Genomic DNA, 22,389 nt, shown 5'->3' on the forward strand with positions numbered 1-22,389 from the left:
AAGATTTGGAAGGCTCATCCATCAACCGACCACTTACCTAAAAGCAATCCAGCCCAATCTCGTTTATTAAATGGGGCATGGACATCCTGGGTCCGTATATACCTGCACCAGGCGGAAAACGGTACATACTTGTGGCTGTGGATTACTTTACCAAGTGGATGGAGGCGGAGGCAGTAAAAAACATCAAGACAAAGGATGTCATCTCTTTCATTTGGAAGAACATCATCACCCGGTTTAGGGTACCTATGTCTATGGTTTTTGACAATGGCACCCAGTTTGAGACGCCTCAACTCAAGAATTGGTTGGGAGATCAAGGGATCTCAAATTTTTTTGCATCATTCGGCCGACCCCAAGAAAACGGCCAATTTGAAGCCTTCAACAAACGCATCTCAGACGGCATAAAAAAGAAAATAGAAAGGACCGGTGGTTTATGGGCTGAAGAATTAATTCATCATTTCCTATGGGCCATCGGACAACCAAAAAAGGGGTAACCGGTGAAATCCCATTTCTCATAGTTTATGGTGCTGAGTCCGTCTTGCCCGTCGAGCATTATGAGCCGACTCTACAAGTCATGCTATACGATGAAGAGGCAAACTGGGAGGCCGCATTGGACTCACTCCCGAAATGTAGGGGCAATGCCGCTTTGTGTCATGAGATTTACCATCTGAGAATGACCCGTGCCTACAACAAAAGAGTACACAAACGGCCCCTAAAATTGGGGTGACTTTGTGTTACGCAAAATGGAGGCAACCGGTAGGGATAATGAGTAAGGAAAGTTAACGCTTAATTAGGAAGGTCCCTACTAGATCCATGAAGAAGTAAGAGACGACACCTACCATCTGGAAACCTCAGACGGTAGGCGGCTGCCCAGAACCTTGAATGTAGACAACTTATAAAAGTACTACTCCCTCCGTCCCCAAATGATAGTCCCTTATGGGCAAAAATCACGGGAATTAAGAAACTTAAATAAAAGTAGTAAAATTACATTGAAAAGGTAAATTTACATTGCGGATGTAAAATAGTAGAGAGAGAAAGAAATAAAAGTACATTGAAAAACAAAATTTACATGGGAAAGTTAAATTTGCACAAATATTGTAGCAATTGGAGGGAATTTTGATTAAAAAAATTGATATTAATGATATGAAAAAAAACAAATGGGAATATTAATTTGGGACTAAAAATAGACCATAATGGACTGTCATTTGGGGACGGAGGGAGTACTTCTAAGAGTTATAAATCTTTGTAAACAAAGCTTATAAATGAAAAGTTGTTTTTTGTTTTCAATTCTGTTATTCATTGCTTTATACACATACGGAATGTTTGAAGTGTCGCCTGTGCAATGTAGAGACGACCTACTTTTATGTACTAAATATTAAGCTAAGTTTAAAAACTTAGTGGCTATACAAACGTCTTGAAAATACATGAGGCTAATGGCCGAATGATATTCAAATTTATAAATTCGTCTGCTCCAACTTGAGTATAGCGTCCAGTGACGCCCATGCAGGTGAAATCATCGCAGAGAGCATCTCCCATTTGGGTGGCACATTTCTCTATAAATGTATGCAGACGATCGAAATTGAATGGCCTAATTATCCAACTCATAGCCGTCTGACCCAAGTAACCTAAAATGAACAACCAAGTCTATGAGAACCGGATGTCTAAAGACATCAAACGGTGGCCGGACGCAGTTCTAACTTAGATTATTTACTGAAATTATGCAAGTTCTCCCAATGGGGCAAACGGACATAGAGTATAATTAGATTTCAAACACCCTAGACGGTGGGAAAATAGTTCGATATAACTATTTGGACCGCCTGGGTCACCGGCTAATCCGCTTGTACTATTGGACAGCTGTGTACTTTGATTGGGGCAATAAATCAAACTTTGAAACCAACCATGCTGCCGAGCAGGGGCAAAGTATAGTCGGTTTGTCATTTGCCGCTGCTATTAATAAGTTAGGCAAAAATTCATGTATATATGTCTGTAAAAATTCAAAATGCATTTACAAGGACAAATAACAGAAATTGCAAAACTTTATCTCTCTAGAGGGTGCTTCTCTCTCCAAACCTCTATAATGGCGAGGAAACGAGCGAACAAGGATTCCGCTAGAGTGCTAGAGAGTCAAGAAAAATATGATGTTTGTGAAGGAACTGAGCTTGCGAATCCATTGACCACAGTTTTGAAGACAAAATCGAGAATGAATGGAGAGGGTATTCCGCAATTGAACTTTGATGATGCTGATGATTTAGAGAATTTTATTCTATCACCTGCTCAGTCAATTCAAGAATTGATTCAAGGGTCTAGGCAGAAATCTCAGTGGAATGAATGGTTGAATGTGATTGCTCCTTCGGCAAGTACTGTTCGATTGGAGGAAAATAGAGCATCTGTGACAGAGGAAGGAATTAGAAACCTAGATTGCAATTGTCTGTTGATGATGTTTCTCATGAACTTCATTACTGGAAATTGGGGGTTGTTGCTTTTTTATGGGTAGTAACCTATTTCTTTCTGCTTTTCTGGGTTTTTGTAAACGAATTTAGGGAGATAAGAATGTTGATAAGGTAATTCAGCTGAAAAAGGGGGTTTTCTTGATAGAATTCTTAAATGTTGAAACTAGAGATAAGGCTTTGAATTCATTGTATGTTATGTTTGATAGACGTCCTGTTTTTCTAAAACAATGGGTTGATGGAATGCAGTTCCATGTTTTTGAATTCTCTAAAATTACAGTATGGGTTCAATTGCCTAGTCTTTCATTGAAATATTAGGGGAAATCTTTCATTGAAATATTGCCTCTTAAATGGCGGCCTTCAAAGGCCCAAACTTTGAGGCGCCGCAAAACGGCGTGCCCTAATACCTAGGTCATCAAACCCTTGGGAGGGCACACTTCCCCAAAAGACCCTATAAATAGGGACAATTCCCTCATTTATTGGGGTACGTCACATCAACATTTATTACAGAGCTGTCGTTTTCAAGAAACAAACAGCACAATCCCTGAGCTTGGAATCCGAGCAGATACCTTAATTTCCGCACGTTTTACTCCGAACCCAATACTAACTTAATCTTCGGAGGCGGACCACCGACCATCCCGCGGTCCGTTTGTTTTGCAGGTACAGGCGATCTTGTGAATCCAGTCTTGAGCTGTAACTCTCCCAAGAGACACAAAAAACCCCGAAACATTTGGCGTCGTCTGTGGGGAGAGTACCTCCAAGATGGCTTCTCAAGAACATCATGTGCCGCCTCTAGAGCCCACTCGGCCTCTGGAAGAAGTACATGTCCAAACGGACCATGATTCAGGTGACGACGCTGATGTCAAAACCTATGTGGCCCCTAATGGGTCACTCATCTCTAAGCGCCTCTGCCAGAAAGATAGGCGAGAGCGCAATGGTAACCAGGCGGGTGCTAATAGGCCCCTTGGATCCAGTAAGCCCACAGGGCATGCGACTGATGTCACCCTGGCGGTAGGATCAACCCCTGTCACCCGTGATGAGCTCATGAAATTCATGAGTAGCCTTAGGGGTGAAATCAAAGGACTAATCAATAAGCGGACGCCTCCCCCTAGAAAGGAGCAGACGGCCACAAATCCTGCCAAGTCTGGGCAGCAGAAGTCGGTCCGAGACCGACAGCCGACTCCTCATCCGGAGAAGGAAGGGTCTCGGCCTCAATTCGATCTATCAAGACTCCGTTTCCCTCAAACAGGGAACAGGAAAGCCATTCGGCATGTTCAGCCGGATGGTAGTAAACAGACATTTCCTGATGCTCGTCAGTACATCGACCAGCTAAGGAATCAGCAGCTGTTAGAGTCGGCTTCAACGTCGACTTATCATGACAGCTTTCAGAACACCTCGGTGAGGAATTCTCCTTCCGGGCCGAGGACTCCTTTGAGTGGCCCCTTTGTACAGTCGGGGGCTCACATAATCAATTCGGCGCATTATGTGGCACATCCACCATACAGACCGCCTACTTTACCTTACATCTAGCCTGCCTTCTTCGGAGGGCAGGCGACATACAATTACCAGCCTTTGGACTGGCAGCTTTGGCAACAAAACCTTAGGGAGCAGCCCTCTGCGTTCTCCCGGGAAATAGCTGAGGCCGAGCAGTCGGCCAAGGTTAAAAATGTCATGGTTGGAACCTATGATGGTACTTCCAACCCTGAAGACCACCTCTTGGTATACACCCACCTCATGTACTTATAGGGGTTGGATGATGCCTCCTGGTGTCGATGCTTCCCAGCTACCCTGAAGGGCATAGCCCAGCAGTTGTTTGGTAACCTGCCGGCTGGTTGCATCAACAGCTTCAAGACGCTTGCGTTCTTGTTTGCTTCTAACTTCTCTATGAACATACCTGCATAGAATACGAGCCTTGACTTAGGCTATGTGCAGCAGGGAGATAGAGAAGGGTTGCGCTCATACGTCAGGTGGTTCAATCTGGTGAGAATCCAGATACAAGGACTATCTGACGAAGTGGCTTTCACTGACTTTTTCAAAGGTCTTAAGGATGGGTCAACTTTCAAGTTCGAACTCGTCCGAAAGAAAATCTTCACCCTCCAAGGAGCCCTGATGGAGGCGGACGCTTATATACAGGCGACCGAGCTCTGCTCCTCTAATAAGCAGTCGGACTCTAAGAAGTCAGACCGACAGAAGGAGAGTCGGCCTGCTAAGCCGTCTCTAAAACCAGAAGAGAGCAAGAAGAAAAAACAAATTTGGGCGGTTGATAACTCTGATCAGCCGGCCCAAAAGAAAAAGAAAGTGTGAAAACCGTACGTTCCAAGGTACGAGTTCTACAAGGACAGCTACTCCATCCTCATGGAGATTAAGGATCGACTGACTCTTGAGAAGCCGACTCCTATGAAAGGTTCCGCTGAAAATCGAAACAAAAACAAACGCTGTCACTACCATGAGGATGTCGGCCATGACACCAACGACTGCTTCAGCCTCAAGCGGGAGCTTGACCATCTGGCCGACAAAGGAGCGCTGAAATCCTATGTGAAGTCCAAAGTGGCTTCCAAATCAATTCCTGGGAAGTCAAGCAAAAAGACTCCCCAACCTGCTGTAGCTCTGAAACGGATGAAGAACCCGTCTATACGATAGCAGGCGGATACGCCGGTGGTGGTCCAACCATCCGGGGAAATAAGGACCATCTGAGAAAGATGGTCCACTTTGTTGATGAGGGACAGGCGACCAGCACATCCGCCTTCCCCGAAGTCATCATCACCGAAAAGGACAGAGGCAAAGTTCGTCAGCCGCATGATGACCCTATGGTCATAGAATGCAAAGTGGCCAACCAATTGGTTGGTCGCATCTTGATTGACACAGGAAGCTCCTCAAACATTAAAAGCTACAAATGTCTATCCAACCTGAAATACAGACCGGATACTATGACGGATGTCTCCCATCCTCTAGTGGGCTTTGGGGGAGGAGTTGTGCATCCAGTCGGACGCATTAATTTGCCCATCTGACTGGGAGAAAAAGGTAGCGGTCGGCACATGACCATCCGATTCCTGGTGGTCGAGGAGCTGATCGCCTACAACCTCATCCTTGGTTGACCCACTCTAAATGAGTGCAAGGCCGTCATCATTCCAGCTCTTATGCTTGTCAAGTATGAGAGGGATGATGAGACTGTTAGCTCCCTGAACGGGGACCAAAAGATGGCCCGAGAATGCTATCTCTCCGACGTCAAGCCTGCGGCAGCTGCAGCCGTACAGGGCCAAGAGCCAATTGACCTTGATGAGGTCAAGGATGACCATCCGGCCCCACCAGCCGTTAAAAAGCGAAAGCCTAATCCGCCGGTGGTGGTAAAAAAAGAAAAGAAATAGCAATCACTGACCGGGGAGCGGTCAGATGACCTCAATCCCTAGCCGGCTGGTGAGTATACTGATATTCCTCTGGACGACAGTCGTCCAGAGCGAACTGTTAAGGTGGGGACGGCTGCTTTTGCTAAGTTGGGCACAAGTCTACACCAACTGTTGAAAGAATTCTAAGACATTTTTGCCTTTGAAGTGGAGGAGATGCCAGGCATCAGCCCGGATCTTGCTGTCCACAAACTCGCTGTGGATCCCAAAAAGAAGCCCATTCGGCAAAAGAAAAAGAAACCATGGCGAGGAAAGAAGTCAGGCGGCAGCCGCCGAAGTTAAAAAGCTGTTAGACGCTGAGTTCATTCGACCATGTAGCTTCCCTGACTGGGTTGCGAATGTTGTGTTTGTAAAGAAGCCGAATGGTACCTGGCGCATGTGTGTAAATTACAGTGATTTGAACAGAGCATGTCCGAAGGATAGTTATCCACTTCCAAAGATTGACAGTCTGGTCGACTCTACAGCCGGACATGCCCTGATGAGTTTTATGGATGCCTATTCTGGCTTTCATAAGATTCTCCTGTGGAAAAAGGATCAAGAAAAGACGGCATTTGTCACTTATCAGGGGTTATTCTGTTACAATGTGATGCCATTTGGTTTGAAGAATGCGTCTGCTACCTTCCAACAAATGATTAATACAGTCTTCATTAATCAAATTGGGAGGAACGTAGATGCATACATTGATGATATGATTGTCAAATCCAAACAACAGGCGGATCACCTGTTTGACCTCCAAGAAATATTCGCCACACTCAGGTGGCAAGTGTGTCTTTGGTGTTGAGTTTGGGAAGTTTCTCGAATTCCTAATTGACCAAAGGGGGATTGAGGCCAACCCTGAAAAAATACAGGCGGTAATCAACATGCAGTCGCCCCGTTCTGTATAGGAAGTTCAAAAACTAACTGGTTGTCTGGCAGCTCTAGGAAGATTTCTTAGTCGGTCAGGTGAAAAGTGTCTCTGTTTCTTCCACGCAATCAGGAAGAAGACTAGATTTGAATGGGGGGGGGGGGAGGATGCTGAAGCCGCCTTCCAAAAGCTGAAAACGCATCTGCACTCTTTGCCAAGGTTGGTCAATCCCTTGCCCAAAGAAGTGCTCTATATGTATTGGGCAGTTTCAGATCATGCCCTCAGTGCTGTACTCTTAGCTGAAAGAGGCGGCATCCAGCTCCCGGTCTACTTCATTAGCCACGTTCTCAGAAACGCAGAGATTTGGTAGCCCATGGTTGAAAATTTTGGTCTTGCCTTTTACATGGCTGTCAAGAAGTTGAAACCATACTTCTTAGCGCATCCGGTTACGGTCTATACTGACCAACCGATCAAGCGGCCAATGACGACCCTGGAGTCTTCTAGACGAATGCTTAAATGGGCTATTGAACTACAGGAACTGGAAATTGCTTTCGAACCAAGGAAGGTAATAAAGGGGCAACAATTCGCCGACTTTATTGTTGAAATGACAAGGCCGGCTGAGCCGGATCATATCAATCAGGTTTGGAAAGTGTATGTGGACGGAAGCTCCACGATGAACGGCTGTGGTGCAGGCGTAATTTGTTAGTCTCCTGAGGGGGACAAATATAAAAATGCACTACGGTTCAAGTTCCAGGCCTTAAATAATGAGGCCGAGTATGAAGCCCTGTTAGCCGGCATTCGGATGTGCAAGGCGGCAGGGGCTACAAGAATTGATGCCTGCTTTGACTCTCAATTGGTAGTAAGCTAATACAATGGTGTCTATGAAGCCACCCATCCGGTTATGATCAAATATTTGCAGGCGGTCAAGGATGAAGCTGGGACACTTGAAGACTTTAAGTTAAGTCAAGTGCCCAGATCAAAGAATAATCAGGCGGATGCTCTGTCCAAACTGGCCTAATCCGCCTTATGTGAAACTCCTCGGTCAGTCTTCTGGGAAGTCATGGAAAAGAGAAGTATATCTAATGAAGACCCCATGGAGTACTTGACCGAAGCTCCACCTAGATGGATAACATCCGGGCGTATTTGACAGACGGCACCCTCCCGGATTCACACAAAGAGGCGGCCGTGCTGAAAAAATGTGCTGCAAACTTTGAGATAAGGCAAGGAGAGCTCTTCAAAGCAGGTTTCATGAAGCCTCTTTTGAAGTGTATGACCCCAGAAAAGGGGCAAGAAACCCTCGAAGAATTGCATGCCGGATACAGCGCCTCTCATGTAGGCGGCAGGTCCTTAGCTGTTAGGGCCAGGCGACATTACTTCTGGCTACCCTAGAGTCGGATGCTATGGAGATGGTAAAAAAATGTGACAAGTGTCAAAAGTTTGGCAAGCTAATCCATCGTATGGCCACTGACCTAACGACCATCCACAGTCCTGTGTCATTTGCTAAATGGGGCATGGACTTCTTGGGTCCATATACGACTGCACCAGGCGGCAGGCGCTACATCTTAGTGGCTGTGGATTACTTTACCAAATGGGTAGAGGCAGAGGCGGTCAAAAATATCAAGACTAAGGACGTGATTTCCTTCATCTGGAAGAATATCATCACTCGTTTCGGGGTGCCTATGTCTATGGTTTTTGACAATGGTCCTCAGTTTTGAGACCCCTCACTTAAAGACTTGGTTAGGAGATTGATATGTCCATTTTATATAGTGTTTTACCCCCGTCCCTTGGTCGTTATTAGTAGTGTTTTTGGCTCTTAGGGGCCACTTTTATTATTAATTTGTGTGTTCTAGTGTTTTCGTAGTTTTAGTTGTATTTTACAGGAAATTGCACTCTTGGAGCGTTTTCCCGGGCTTTATGGATCAACTACGGAAGCTAGAAGGACGCGACCACTTTTGGAGCCCAGGATCGGTGAGAGCCGGTGATTAAGGGCTCGGTAATTGGGATCCCGAGGCATTTGGACCAAGTACTCAAGTCCCGAGGAGGAAATCCGGATTGGGCCGAGAAATCTAGCCCAATCGAAGTCCAAGCCTCAAGGGGAGCAAAGACCCGATCGGGCAACCTCTAGCCCGATCGGGCGCGGCAAACCATAGTGTTGTGCATGCTAAGGCGCTCCCGATCGTGCGAGCATCTAGCACGATCGGGCGATGCTGCTTGGGAAGAACGCGAAGAAAAAGGCGCGCCCAATCGGGCGGCCCTTCGCCCGATCGGGCGCGCGTTTTTAGAAGACCTGATGATGTTTAGTTTTAATTCTTGTTTTAGGAAACGTTTAAATACGATTTTGTACGGAATTATTATATCATCTTATTTCTTATACTTTCTCTCTCTACTTAGGATCTTTTCTCTCTCTTAACTCTTCTCTCAACTCTTGTTCTTGATTTTTCCATTAATATAGATTAGTTTGGTAACGATTTCTCTTCTCTTAATCTTATTTCCCTTCATCATGACTTATTTTATTGCTTTGATTAGTTTAGATTTAATTATGTGTGAGTAGTTTTATTTCTAGGGTTTATGGGGATCCATAAATAATATGAAGGGGTAATTTATTGTTGTTGATTATCAATGCTAGATTAATTTCCTATTGATTGATTTAATGCTCTGTGACTAGATTTGCGCAGATCTTTTATGCATGAGTTTAAAAATATTGATTCGAGATTCGACAGAAAAGAATTGATGTTTAGGTCTAGTTTCAATAGGCAGGTTAATTTATAAATGGTTAAGTCGAGATTCGAGAGATGAGATTTAATGCCGGTAGATTAATTCTGTGATTGTAATACGTAGCGAAAGCCCTTTACAATCTGGTTAATTAATGCATTGATGATTGACTATTATTGATTATTGGTATTGCATGATAATTTCTTATTGAATTGTTTTAACGTTTTACAAGTGCGGCTTGTAAAAGTATAGCAATATTAAATTGATGAATCGAGCAGATGTTAATTTGATATTAAAGGCTATTTTCAATAAGAACTTAGATCTAGTAAATTGCGAGAGCCTGTTAGATCTATGTTGATTAATAAATTGCGAGAGCCTGTTAATCGTGTTATTTATGCAATGTCAATGATTGATTACTATGTTTTACCTTGAAGTATTATTTATTGGTGAACCTATGCCCTAGATCCTTTTATTCATTGTTTTCTCCCTACTCTTAATCTTCGTAGTTTAGTTTCCTTTTATTACAATATATTGGTTACTTTATAATCTGGATTATATTAATTAATTAGGAATAGAAAGACTCGTTTCTCTGTGGATTCGACTCTACTTCCCTATCTACGTTAGTTAGAGGATTTAGGAATTACTTTTGATTAGGGGATACGACTTTACCCTGTCAAAATTTGGCGCCGTTGCAGGGGAAACGGTTTTATTTTTATTTCTGATTGTTTTTGTAGTCTAGATTATTTCCCTTTTGTCTTAGAGAGCGTTAGTTCTCTGAGACAAATCTCATATTTGCTTCTAGTTTTTGTTTATGCCCAGGTGTTCCAGATCAGGTTACATCCTATTCGATCTTGAGATCGAACGTTCCTTCCATAGACAGAAAAATCTCTACAAGCAAATCCTGGCATATTCTGGTGATAATAACAATAATCACCGAAATCCTCCAACTGGTTCTAGCGATTAAGAGACATCATCAGACGTAGAATCAGAGATGACGACTCCAAAGAAGCTTAGTGATTATTCACAACCAAAGCTTACGAATTTTCCACATCTCACCCCTACTCCGGCTCTTGATGGGGTACAATTTGAAATTAAACCTCAATTTATAATGATGATAGAGAGGAAGCAATTCAGTGGAGCCAAGGGTGAAGACCCGAATCTTCACATTACCGACTATTGTCACTATTGCAACACCATCAGGCAAGCTGGGGTCACTCAAGACCAAATAAGGGAGATTCTCCTTCCCTTCTCTTTAACTGGAAAAGCTAAATTGTGGTTTAATGGCTTAAGTAGAACTACACTTGGTATAACTGACTGGGAAACTCTTGTTTTGAATTTCTATAACAAGTATTATCCTGCAGAGAGAACAACAGTACTACGGAGTGCGATCCAGAACTTTGCCCAAGAAGCCGATGAATCTTTATATGAGGCTTGGGAGAGGTTCAAGGACTTATAAAGAGAATGCCCTCACCATAATTTAGCACAATGGCAGTTAATCCAAGCCTTTTATAACGACATTGGAAATTCCTCTAGAATAATTTTAGACTCTGCAGCTAGTGGGAGATTTATGAATCTTAATGTTGATGATGCAGGTCAGGTTATTGAAGATATGGCGATACACAATTCCCAATATGGGAATCCTAGAGGATTTGCTAACAAGGGGAAGCATAGTGTCGACTCTGTATCCTTTTTGCAAGCTCAACTAACCTCTATTTGCCAAAAATTAGATAATCTGAGCCCTGTTAATGTAGCTAATGTTTCTGCAATTAATAATAATTCTAATGAGGCCTTCTGTGAAAATTGTGGTATTGTAGGTCATTGGGAGCAAGATTGCAGGAGTTCTGTTGAGCAAGTTAATGCCTTCCAAGCTTATAGGCAGAATAGCCTATACTCCAACACCTACAATCCTAGGTATCGGAATCATCCGTACCTTTCCTACCGGAGCACTAATGTTCAAAATCCACCACCACAAGAACCACAGGCGCCACAGCAGCAGAAATATTATCATCCCAATGCTAGCCAGAAGAACCAACCACAACAAACCCCCTCATCTTCTGACCCTTCTCTTGCGGAAATTAGAGCAATGTTGGTTAATATGCAAAAGCACATGGAGAGTAGAGATGCGACAATTGAACAAATTCTAGCGCATAATAAAATTGTAGATAATCAAATTGCGCAACTCTCCGCTACTCTACAAGCCCGCCAACAGGGAGCTCTGCCGGCGCAGCCAACCCGACCTACGGATCAAGCATTTGCAATTACTCTAAGGAGTGGTTCAAACTATGAAGGGCCCTCTATGCCCAGAGCTGATGAACCTGTTTTATTAAATAATGCTAATCTTGATTCCGTTAAACCAAACAATGTAGTTGATAGCCCTGCAGGGCTAAAGGATAATACTAACATATCTAATTCTACATTGCAGGGTACAACTCCAGAGAAGGTGGCTACTCCAGACAAGAGTAATAATGCTCCAAAGCCAATTATCAAACTTCCATTCCCCAATCGTCAATTGAAGACAAACTTGGATAAGCAGTTTGGTAAGTTCCTGGAGGTAGTAAAAGATTTGAAGGTAACAGTTCCCTTTACTGAATTGATCACACAAATCCCCTCGTATGCAAAATTTATGAAAGAAATATTGACGAGAAAAAGGTCTATTAGTGAGGTAGAGATGGTAGCTTTCATTGCAGAATGCAGTGCCGTACTTCAAAATAAGTCTCCACCTAAGTTAAAAGATCCGGGTAGTTTTTCTATCCCTTGTCATATTGGCAAACTCTTGATTGATAATGCATTATGTGATTTGGGTGCTAGTGTTAGCGTCATGCCATTATCTATGTGTTCTAAGTTGAATATGGGTAAATTAAAAGCTACCAATATAACTCTACAAATGGCCGACCGTTCTTTCAAATACCCCTTAGGTGTTTTAGAGGATGTCCCCGTTAGAGTAGGTAAATTTTATATACCTGTAGATTTTGTTGTTCTTGATATGGCTGAGGATATGCAAACCCCAACTATTTTGGGTAGACCATTCCTTAACACTGCAGGAGCAGTCATAGATGTAAGAAGTGGTAAGTTAACACTATCAGTAGGGGATGATAAAGTTGTTTTTAATCTGAATAATGCCCCTAAAAGCTCCATGACTGAGGAGAAATGTTTCAGTGTTAATGTGGTTGAAAATTATTCTAACAAGCCCCAAGCTCTTGAAAAAGATCCCTTGGAGGCAGTATCTTGTGTTGCGTCCTTTTAAGATGAGATAGACAAATGGCAGAAGGAAGTCGATGCAATAGAAAGAGCGCTTTACACTGTTGGTCTTGGTTTCGAGGATGAACAGGTGGAACCGATCGAGCAAGGTATGCGAATCGAGCCCACGGTAAGTGTTCCGCCGGATCGAGTTGCAAGTGTTGAACGCAATGACAATTTGAAGCAACCTTCGATCGAAGAAGGATTTTTAGTGCATAGCATTGAAGATCCCCCAGTCCAAGTCAAGGAGGATCCACCGGATAAAGTGATTTGGCGTCCTACAGGGTATGTCAGGAAGCCGCATCGCAACCTGAACACCGCTAGACCGGGTGAGAAACCACCCGATCAAGCGTTAGGCCAAGTGACCTAGATATTGTCCTTGGTAAGAAGGTCGTGCGGGACCTAGATAAACCAGCGCTTCGCGGGAGGCAACCCGTATTTCTTGCTTTCTAGACTAGTTTTCTTTTTTTTTTCTTTTTTTATTTTTATGTTTAATTTTATTTTAGAGAGGCGAGGAGAGTGAAATTTTACCGTTTATAAGTGTTTTTGTACAGGTATAGGTTTAAGAGGTCAAAAGACTTAGAAAAAAATTTTGAAGACGAAGAAAAGATAAGGAAACGGCTATCCACAAGCCCGATCGGGCGAGGCTCGCCCGATCGGGCGCGCAAGAGAGCGATATTTCCAGCCTTTAATTCGCCCGATCGGGTGTGGCTGCCCGATCGGGCGCGAGAGGAGAGCAGGGAATCGAGCAAAATTCGCCCGATCGGGCGCGCAAGTGCCGTTAGAAACTCGAGCAAATTTCGCCCGATCGGGCGAGGTTGCCCGATCGGGCGCAAATCGAGTGGAGGAAAAGATATGTCGGGTGAAGCTCGCCCGATCGGGCGAGCCATAGGGAAAATTTTTCGTTCGTGTTCGCGCCCGATCAGGCGGAGATCGCCCGATCGGGCGCGCAACTTCAATTATGGAAATTCAAATGATCTGCCCGATCGGGCGAGGCTCGCCCGATCGGGCGCGCCTATTTTTGGCCGTCCCCTTATTTTTTTCTTCCTCTTTCTTTCCTCACTTTCTTCTTATTTCATCTTCTTCTCCATTACTTTCTCTCTTTAAAACCTCCATTTTTACACCTTCAAACTCACTTTTTTTCAAGATCTCCTCATATTCATCCATCAAAACCTCAAAATTCTTACATATTATTAATCCTCACATCTCCCTCTACATTTCCCACCTATTTTCTCCCACTTTCTCTCATACTTCCTTCAAACACCTAGAGAGAGAAAGCTCTAAGCATCAAGTTTTTCCTAATATAATGGCCTCAAAACGTTCAAGGACACAAAGGGGTGAGAGTTCGAGGGCACCACAACCAACGGTCAACCCGGATCTTCAAATTCCGGGATGGGAGGAGCTTGTCATTACCTCGGAGGAGCAACGGACTAGGATGCTAAACCTTATCGATCGCCAGGTAATATCTACCCGTTTTATTCATCATCCCACACTAGTTAGGTTAGGCCTACATAAATATTTGGAAAAATTGTTCAAAGGTATAGGCATGAGTGGTTTCTTTCAAATGTGCCATGATACGTATGACTTCTTAACATTAGAATTTATCTCAAGTTTTAATGTTATTAAAATGAATGCACTAATTACTCATGTACAATTCCGATTATTGAACAACAATGTGAGACTAACTCTTAAAGAATTCGGAAAGTTGTTTGATTTGAAATCGGATAAACCGATTGAACCCTCTCAAGACCACACCGCCATGGTCTATAAGAGGCTAACTGGGGAGGATTTAGTTAACCTCCAGCATGCCAAAGGGACGTGGATTCAACATCCCGTCCCAAAACTTTGGCAAAGATTTGCCGGCCTCACTATTTTTGGGAGGCACGAACCGGCGAATGTTAGGAGAGATGAATTGGAACTTTTGGCATCCTACATAATTCCTACCGCCGAAAAATTAAACATACCCCATAGGATAGCCAATCACTTCCAAAGGGCGGCCAATGCGGTCGAGGCTAGTAGGTCTAGGGCACCTATTTATTTTGGGGGGTTAGTGACCCACATTGCTAGGAAACACCTAGGTTGGAACCCGGATGGGCATAGGAAAGTTGTAGGATCAAACCTCATGGACCTACCCTATTTAGGGAGTTTGAACTGGGTGCAACCCGTGGGGAGTGATACTTGGTGGATAGTCCACCGACAATCGGGTAGGAGGGACCAAGCCTTTACCTTACCCAACCCCGCCTTGACCAAATTCGAGAAGGGGAAGCCTTCTTATACTTTCGAGATTAATGGTCAAGGTGGGGTTCTACCACCTCACCCTTCACCACAACCCCACAAATCCCCCTTAGACCATTCCCCCACTCACCATTCACCACACTACCAACCACCTCCACCCTTCACCTATGGCATGCCCACTTCCTCGGTCGACTACAACGTCGACCCCAATGCCCCTTATGACTTTTCGGCTTTTAGGAGCCAATTAGACCGCATCGAGACGGGGCAAGGGAGACTTGAGGGTATGATGCAAAACCTAGATTCTAGGCTAAGCTCCTTAGATGGGCGGGTTGGTTACATAAAGAGGAACCTCGGGAGGGGTCTATACCCCATGTATGACGATTATGCCCGTCGGGGGGCTATTCCTCCCGATTCGCTTACTCCCGATTGGTTCCAATACCCCCAAGGAGGGTATTCTCACTCCGGTGCGTATGGTACTTATGTGGACTACTCTTCAGTCCACGCATATGGGGGTGATGCTCCTTTTGGGGGTATGGGGGAGAATATGGACCCTAACTACTTTGCAGGTGGTTCGGGTTATGGTGGTGCTGGATCAAGCCAGGGTGGTGCCGGCTCGAGTCATGGAGGAGGATATGAGAGGATGGATGACGATGAGGAGTAGCTCTTCCTAGCTACCCTCCCAAGTCAATGAGGGCATTGCTTGATTTGGCTTGGGGGGAGATTTCTTGTATATATGGTAATCCTCTTTCTCTTTTCTCTATTTATTGCGTTCCTAGTGTAGTCTTTATTGCTTTCTTATATATGAAAAATACAAAAAAATTTGAAAAATAAAAAAAAAAATCAATAATACGTTCCAATGAATTATGAATCATACTTCCCTGTGCCCCATACTTGAGAAAAAATTGTTTTGATTCTTGGTTATTGATAATGAGCATTATGGATTTGTTGGTCATGATTTGAAGTTTAATTGCTTAGATTCCTTAACATGAGTCAATCTGCCCAACTACTTGTGAATATAGTGCTTGACTAGTTGATTTGGTTAGGAATGTGTGATAGTTCCATAATTCCTGGTATGTCAATGAATTTGAGTATTGGTTTGCAACTATTAGTAATATTTATATGATTCATTATTATGCACATTGAGGAGGACGAAGGCATTTGTTCTTTTAGGTAGCCTCCAGATATTGTAGATACATTTGTTCCCTTCTTGCTACCCATGTTGTTGCCTTGACTTTTTTTTATTGTTTATTAGCCACATTACAAGCCTATTTTGCCCCATTGGTTACTAGTCCCAAGCTTGGCTTGGGGGAGCTATTAGTGAGTGAGGTGAGGGAGTTTGTAGTGTGCTTATTATTTGCACAACTTGGGTGGGCTTTTGAGAAGTTATTTTGTTTTTGATCATGTTTATTTTTGATGAATTGAGAGTTATATTTTCTTGAAAAAATAAAGCATGAAGTTATGAAAAAAAAAGTGAACTTCAAGAGAAAAAAAAAAGAACAAAGAGAAAAAAAATGTTCAATGTTCAAATGTTCTAGTTGGAGGTTGATAAAAAGAGAAAAAATAAGAGCCTCAATGAAAAAAATTCAAGTTTGGAAAATAAGTTTGTTTATTCACTCTACTTCTTCATTATTATATCTTATGAGCGAAATTGTAAGAGTTGGGTTTATTTATTATGATTGGAGTTTATTTGGTTGATGTTAGAGTTGGTTATGTAGGAGATGTATGATCACTATTTATTTTGATCATGGGTTTATTAGGTTTTGGCTCCCTTAATGCATAGCTTTTCTATCACATAATCCCAAATTTATCCTACCTTTACCCTAGCCTTACATTACAAGCTTTAAAGACCTTCCGACCTTGTGCATAGAAGTTATGTAAACGTGAAAGTGTTGTTTATCAATGCAAGTTATGACTTGGCATATTTCGAGTCGACTAGTAGGATGAGCGTTCAATGTTTTTATACACACGATAGTGTGAGTTGGAAGGGCATTGTTCACAATAAAGGGGTTGGTTGGAGAGCGATCGAGTACATCTTTTACTCGCCACATAAATGAGAGTTGAGTGTGTGAGCACTAGTGTTGAATTTTATATGCTCTTGTGGTTTGCTCTACTTGACAATTGCTGGGGAGGAAGGGTGATTAGATGTATAAGATTGATTGATGTTGAAGCATGTTCATTAGATTTGCCTTGAATCGTTGGTTTTTGATTTGATTATTGGGGTGAAGTATGTTTTGTATGTTCATTGATGAGCTCTTTGCTTAGGGACAAGCAAAGGTTTGGCTTGGGGGAGTTTGATATGTCCATTTTATATAGTGTTTTACCCCCGTCCCTTGGTCGTTATTAGTAGTGTTTTTGGCTCTTTCGGGCCACTTTTATTACTAATTTGTGTGTTCTAGTGTTTTTGTAGTTTTAGTTGTATTTTACAGAAAATTGCACTCTTGGAGCGTTTTCCCGGGCTTTATGGATCAACTACGGAAGCTAGAAGGACGCGACCACTTTTGGAGCCCAGGATCGGTGAGAGCTGGTGATTAAGGGCTCGGTAATTGGGTTCCCGAGGCATTTGGACCAAGTACTCAAGTCCCGAGGAGGAAATCCGGATTGGGCCGAGAAATCTAGCCCAATCGAAGTCCAAGCCTCAAGGGGAGCAAAGACCCGATCGGGCGCGGCAAACCATAGTGCTGTGCATGCTAAGGCGCGCCCGATCGTGCGAGCATCTAGCACGATCGGGCGATGCTGCTTGGGAAGAACGCGAAGAAAAAGGCGCGCTCGATCGGGCGGCCCTTCGCCCGATTGGGCGCGCGTTTTTAGAAGACCTGATGATGTTTAGTTTTAATTCTTGTTTTAGGAAACGTTTAAATACGATTTTGTACGGAATTATTAGATCATCTTCTTTCTTAGACTTTCTCTCTCTACTTAGGATCTTTTCTCTCTCTTAACTCTTCTCTCAACTCTTGTTCTTGATTTTTCCATTAATACAGATTAGTTTGGTAACGATTTCTCTTCTCTTAATCTTATTTCCCTTCATCATGAATTATTTTATTGCTTTGATTAGTTTAGATTAATTATGTGTGAGTAGTTTTATTTCTAGGGTTTATGGGGATCCATAAATAATATGAAGGGGTAATTTATTGTTGTTGATTATCAATGCTAGATTAATTTCCTATTGATTGATTTAATGCTCTGTGACTAGATTTGCGTAGATCTTTTATGCATGAGTTTAACAATATTGATTCGAGATTCGACAAATGAGAATTGATGTTTAGGTCTAGTTTCAATAGGCAGGTTAATTTATAAATGGTTAAGTCGAGATTCGAGAGATGAGATTTAATACCGGTAGATTAATTATGTGATTGTAATACGTAGCGAAAGCCCTTTACAATCTGGTTAATTGATGCATTGATGATTGACTATTATTGATTATTGGTATTGCATGATAATTTCTTATTGAATTGTTTTAACGTTTTACAATTGCGGCTTGTAAAAGTATAGCAATATTAAATTGATGAATCGAGCAAATGTTAATTTGATATTAAAGGCTATTTTCAATAAGAACTTAGATCTAGTAAATTGCGAGAGCCTGTTAGATCTATGTTGATTAATAAATTGCGAGAGCCTGTTAATTGTGTTATTTATGCAATGTCAATGATTGATTACTATGTTTTACCCTGGAGTATTATTTATTGGTGAACCTATTCCCTAGATCCTTTTATTCATTGTTTTCTCCCTACTCTTAATCTTCGTAGTTTAGTTTCCTTTGATTACAATATATTGGTTACTTTATAATCTGGATTATATTAATTAATTAGGAATAGAAAGACTCGTTTCTCTGTGGATTCAACCCTACTTCCCTATCTACGTTAGTTAGAGGATTTAGGAATTACTTTTGATTAGGGGATACGACTTTACCCTGTCAGAGATCAGGGGATCTCCAATTACTTTGCATCAGTCGGCCGACCCCAAGCAAATGGCCAAGTTGAAGCTTTCAACAAATTAACCTCAGACGGAATTAAAAAGAAAGTCGAAACAGCTGGCGGCCTATGGGCGGATGAATTACCACACGTCCTGTGGGCCATCAGAACAACCGCAAAAGGGGCGACTGAAGAGACCCCATTCCTCATGGCGTATGGGGCAGAAGCTGTCTTGCCCATTGAACACTATAAGCCGGCTCTTCGGATTATGCTATATGATGAAGAGGCAAATTGGGAGGCCATGCGCCTGGCATTGGATTCACTCCAAGAACGCAGGGGCAATGCTGCCTTGCGCCATGAAATCTACCATCTGAGAATTACTCGAGCGTACAACAAAAGAGTACGCAAGTGCCCTTTAAAAGTTGGGGACTTTGTGTTACGGAAAATGGAGGCAGCCGGTAGGGCGAATGAACAAGGGAAACTAACCCCAAATTGGGAAGGCCCCTACTGAATCTATGAAGAAGTAAGAGGCGGCACCTACCGCCTGGAAACATCAAACGGTAGGAGGCTGCCCCGAACCTTGAATGTAGATAATCTACAGAAGTATTACTTCTGAAATTTTGTTAAGTTTTTTGACTTGTTAATGAAATTTTGCCTTCATTTTCATACTTGTCTTTATTTACTTTATTTTGAGTACCGGCTGCACACAGTGCATAGAAACCGGCTCATAACCATGAAGGATGCCGCCTGTGCTGGCGGATCCTACTTACCCATTATGGTACCAACTGCACAATGTGCAGACGGGCCAAAATCTTTTTTTTTTACAAAAAAAGAAACGATGGAGCACCACCTGCACAAGGTGTAGACGGCCAATCTACGAGCTACCGCCTGCCCAATGGACAGACGGCTAAGCACATTGATAATCTAAATATAATTTTGGGGTCGTCTGCTCCAACAGCAGACGCCCAAAAGATAATCCGACTGCACCAAAGCAGTCGGCCTTAAACTTATGCTTAACCTAAGTTAATAACTTAGTAGCTAACTTCTAAATGACAAAGAGGCCAACGGACGGATGAAAAACTAAGTTAATAACTTAGTCATTTTTTATTCTAAGCTAAGTCAATGACATAGTGGCTATTTAATTCTCTAATCGATGCCAATGGCCGGATGAATATTATTTAAAACTACCGTCTGCTCCAACATGAGTTAGGCAACCGGCGACGTCCATTCGGACGAATTCGTCGAGGAGAAGCATCTCCCATTTGGGTGGCACATTGCTCTACTAAAACAACAAACGGCCCTACCGAATGCGCTAAGGCGGCGCTCGCAGTCGTTTGATTTAATCTAACTTGAAATCTAAAAAGCACCAAGTTGTCCGCCTGTTCCAATGCAGACGGATGATGGCTACTGTTTCAGGATTAGAGGCTATCAGACCGTCTGTTTTTGCTATGGGGCAAGGTAGGCGGATCAATATGTTCTTAATTAAAATGTTAAGTTAAGTCTTAGCAATTTTACCATATTACGCGAGGCTTTTGGCCGGATGAACTCTGCTTTATGTATCCGTATGCCGCTTGGTTTGGGGCAATCACCATAGTTATTGATTGACTCAGAAACCATTCATACTATTCAAAGTATAAAAATTTCTAAGTCAATCAATCCACTCAACCGACAACAAGCGACATCCGGCCAGGGGCAAGAATATTCGCGTACTATACAGGCTAAAATATTTAGCTATTATATGCATAAAAATTGGAAGCTTTGAAAATTTTTAAAGCATAAACATCGAACAAAATAAACCGGTTAAACAAACCGGATGCTTCAATAAAAAGGCAGTCACCCAAAACGAGCGACTGCTAGAGTTAGCCGGCATTGCCGGAATATTGTTGAATTACTCGACCCCCTGGTCGGTAAAGATACATATTTACTCGGCACACATGCCGGAAAAGCAGAGTAACTGGCCATTCGGCCGCAGAAATAACAAACATAAAGCTTAAAGATCAGGGGAGCTTCTCAGCATTAGCATCCGCCTTATCCTCCGGCGCATGCTCCTTTGGTTCCTCATCTCCCTCGTGATCATCCTCCTCGTCCCTAGAAGACGAGCCGCCAGACGAGCTGGACTCCTCAGAGGCATTCTTGGCAGCCGCCTCCTGAGCCTCCCTGAGGAGCCGGACATTGAACTCGTCATTTGCCTTATCAAACTGGACCTTCCAGGTTTGATAATCGGCAGACGGCTGAACAGCCGCCCAGGTCTCACGCATGATGGCCTCATTTTCGTCCATCATTTGTTTGACCAAGGCTTGTTTCTCCTCCTCCATCAGGGACCTTTACTTGGTCCGGAGTTGGGTTTCCTGGTTGCTCAGCCGCCCTTGGAGTCTTTTGACCGTCTCCCTAAGGCTAGTTGCCTTGGACTCCGCCTCCTTGAGAGTGTCCAACTTCTCTTCAAGGCCCTTGACCTGGTCCTGGAGCTCCCTCACTCGCTACTTGGCCGTGTCCAAGTTCTGCTGAACTTGCAGGTTGGCAGACGCCTGGGAATACAACATATCAAGTGTCAGAATCTCATTTTGAGCAATCTCTAACTGAACTTTTTCCAGAGTAGAGGCGGCCCGAGCATTCGCTGCCTTTACCTCCCTGGTATTCTCATTAGGGGCCCTTTGAGACCGCTCACGCGCAGCATAGCCTGTAGGCGTCCAAACCAAAGAAGCTCATCAGAAACCATTCGACAAAAATATGTACATTAACCAAGTTAAAAGAAGTTTTACTTCACAAAGAAGCGCCCGAATGCCATCCAGGTCCAGGGTGCCGACCCTTCTGACGGTAGCCTTGTCCTCCGGATCAAGCGTCCTAAGCGTCCGTCTGGCCATCTGTAGGACAGCTGGCCTCACTGGGGCATCTATTAATACAAATATAACTAAGTCAAGATTTTGAGCAAAGTGACATTTCATGAAACGCATGGTCGAATGGTCGGATGACTTACCTCCTTCTCCCCATGTGGCTTCTGTAATACCCCGTATTTTAATGTATTTTATATATATTATTTATTTAATAATAAAATATATTTTGGGTCAAACTATTTTAATTATTGGAATATATAAATAAAACAAGTTTTGGGTCAATAACTAATTAATCTAAATGTAGCCCATTTTCACTATAAGGGTAATCATTTTATTTACTTATTTAATTATTTGGGCCAATTATTCTTCCCATCATACCATTTCTTATGAGGCCCAAATAATTATAATTTACCCTATTCTATAAATATCCCTTTGATCCCCAAATTTGCCACACAAAAGTCAAAGGGGAAAGCTTTTTTTTTTTTTTTTCCTTCTTCCTTATTTTCTTTCTCTTGTTCTTACTTTTCTTTTCTCCTGCTTCACGTGAACTGCTCACAATGCAAGGAGAAGTTGGAAGCTTTGCTCCTTCACGTCACCCGCCACCTCACACCAGCCACGTCACCAGCCACCTCCGGCCGCCCAGCAGCCGGCGACGACCAGCTGACCACCACCACGGGTCACCTCCTTCTTCCCTTTTCTCTCCTCTTTTCATTCTAGCTATTTTGATGATTTTATTTATGGGTTTTGGTTTTAATTATTCAAATTATGTTTGAATAG

At 43.0% G+C, this 22,389-nt stretch overlaps 1 non-coding gene across 1 annotated transcript; it reads right to left on the reverse strand.

Annotated features, from left to right (window-relative positions):
* Nucleotides 1-10,773: 10,773 nt before the first annotated feature.
* Nucleotides 10,774-10,880, reverse strand: LOC145606984 (small nucleolar RNA R71). Its single transcript, XR_014105473.1, has one exon. It is a non-coding gene; the product is annotated as a small nucleolar RNA R71 (small nucleolar RNA).
* Nucleotides 10,881-22,389: the final 11,509 nt, after the last annotated feature.

The sequence above is a fragment of the Chenopodium album genome, chromosome 2 (assembly GCF_948465745.1).
Source record: "Chenopodium album chromosome 2, dcCheAlbu1.1, whole genome shotgun sequence".
Classification (NCBI taxonomy): Eukaryota; Viridiplantae; Streptophyta; class Magnoliopsida; order Caryophyllales; family Amaranthaceae; genus Chenopodium; species Chenopodium album.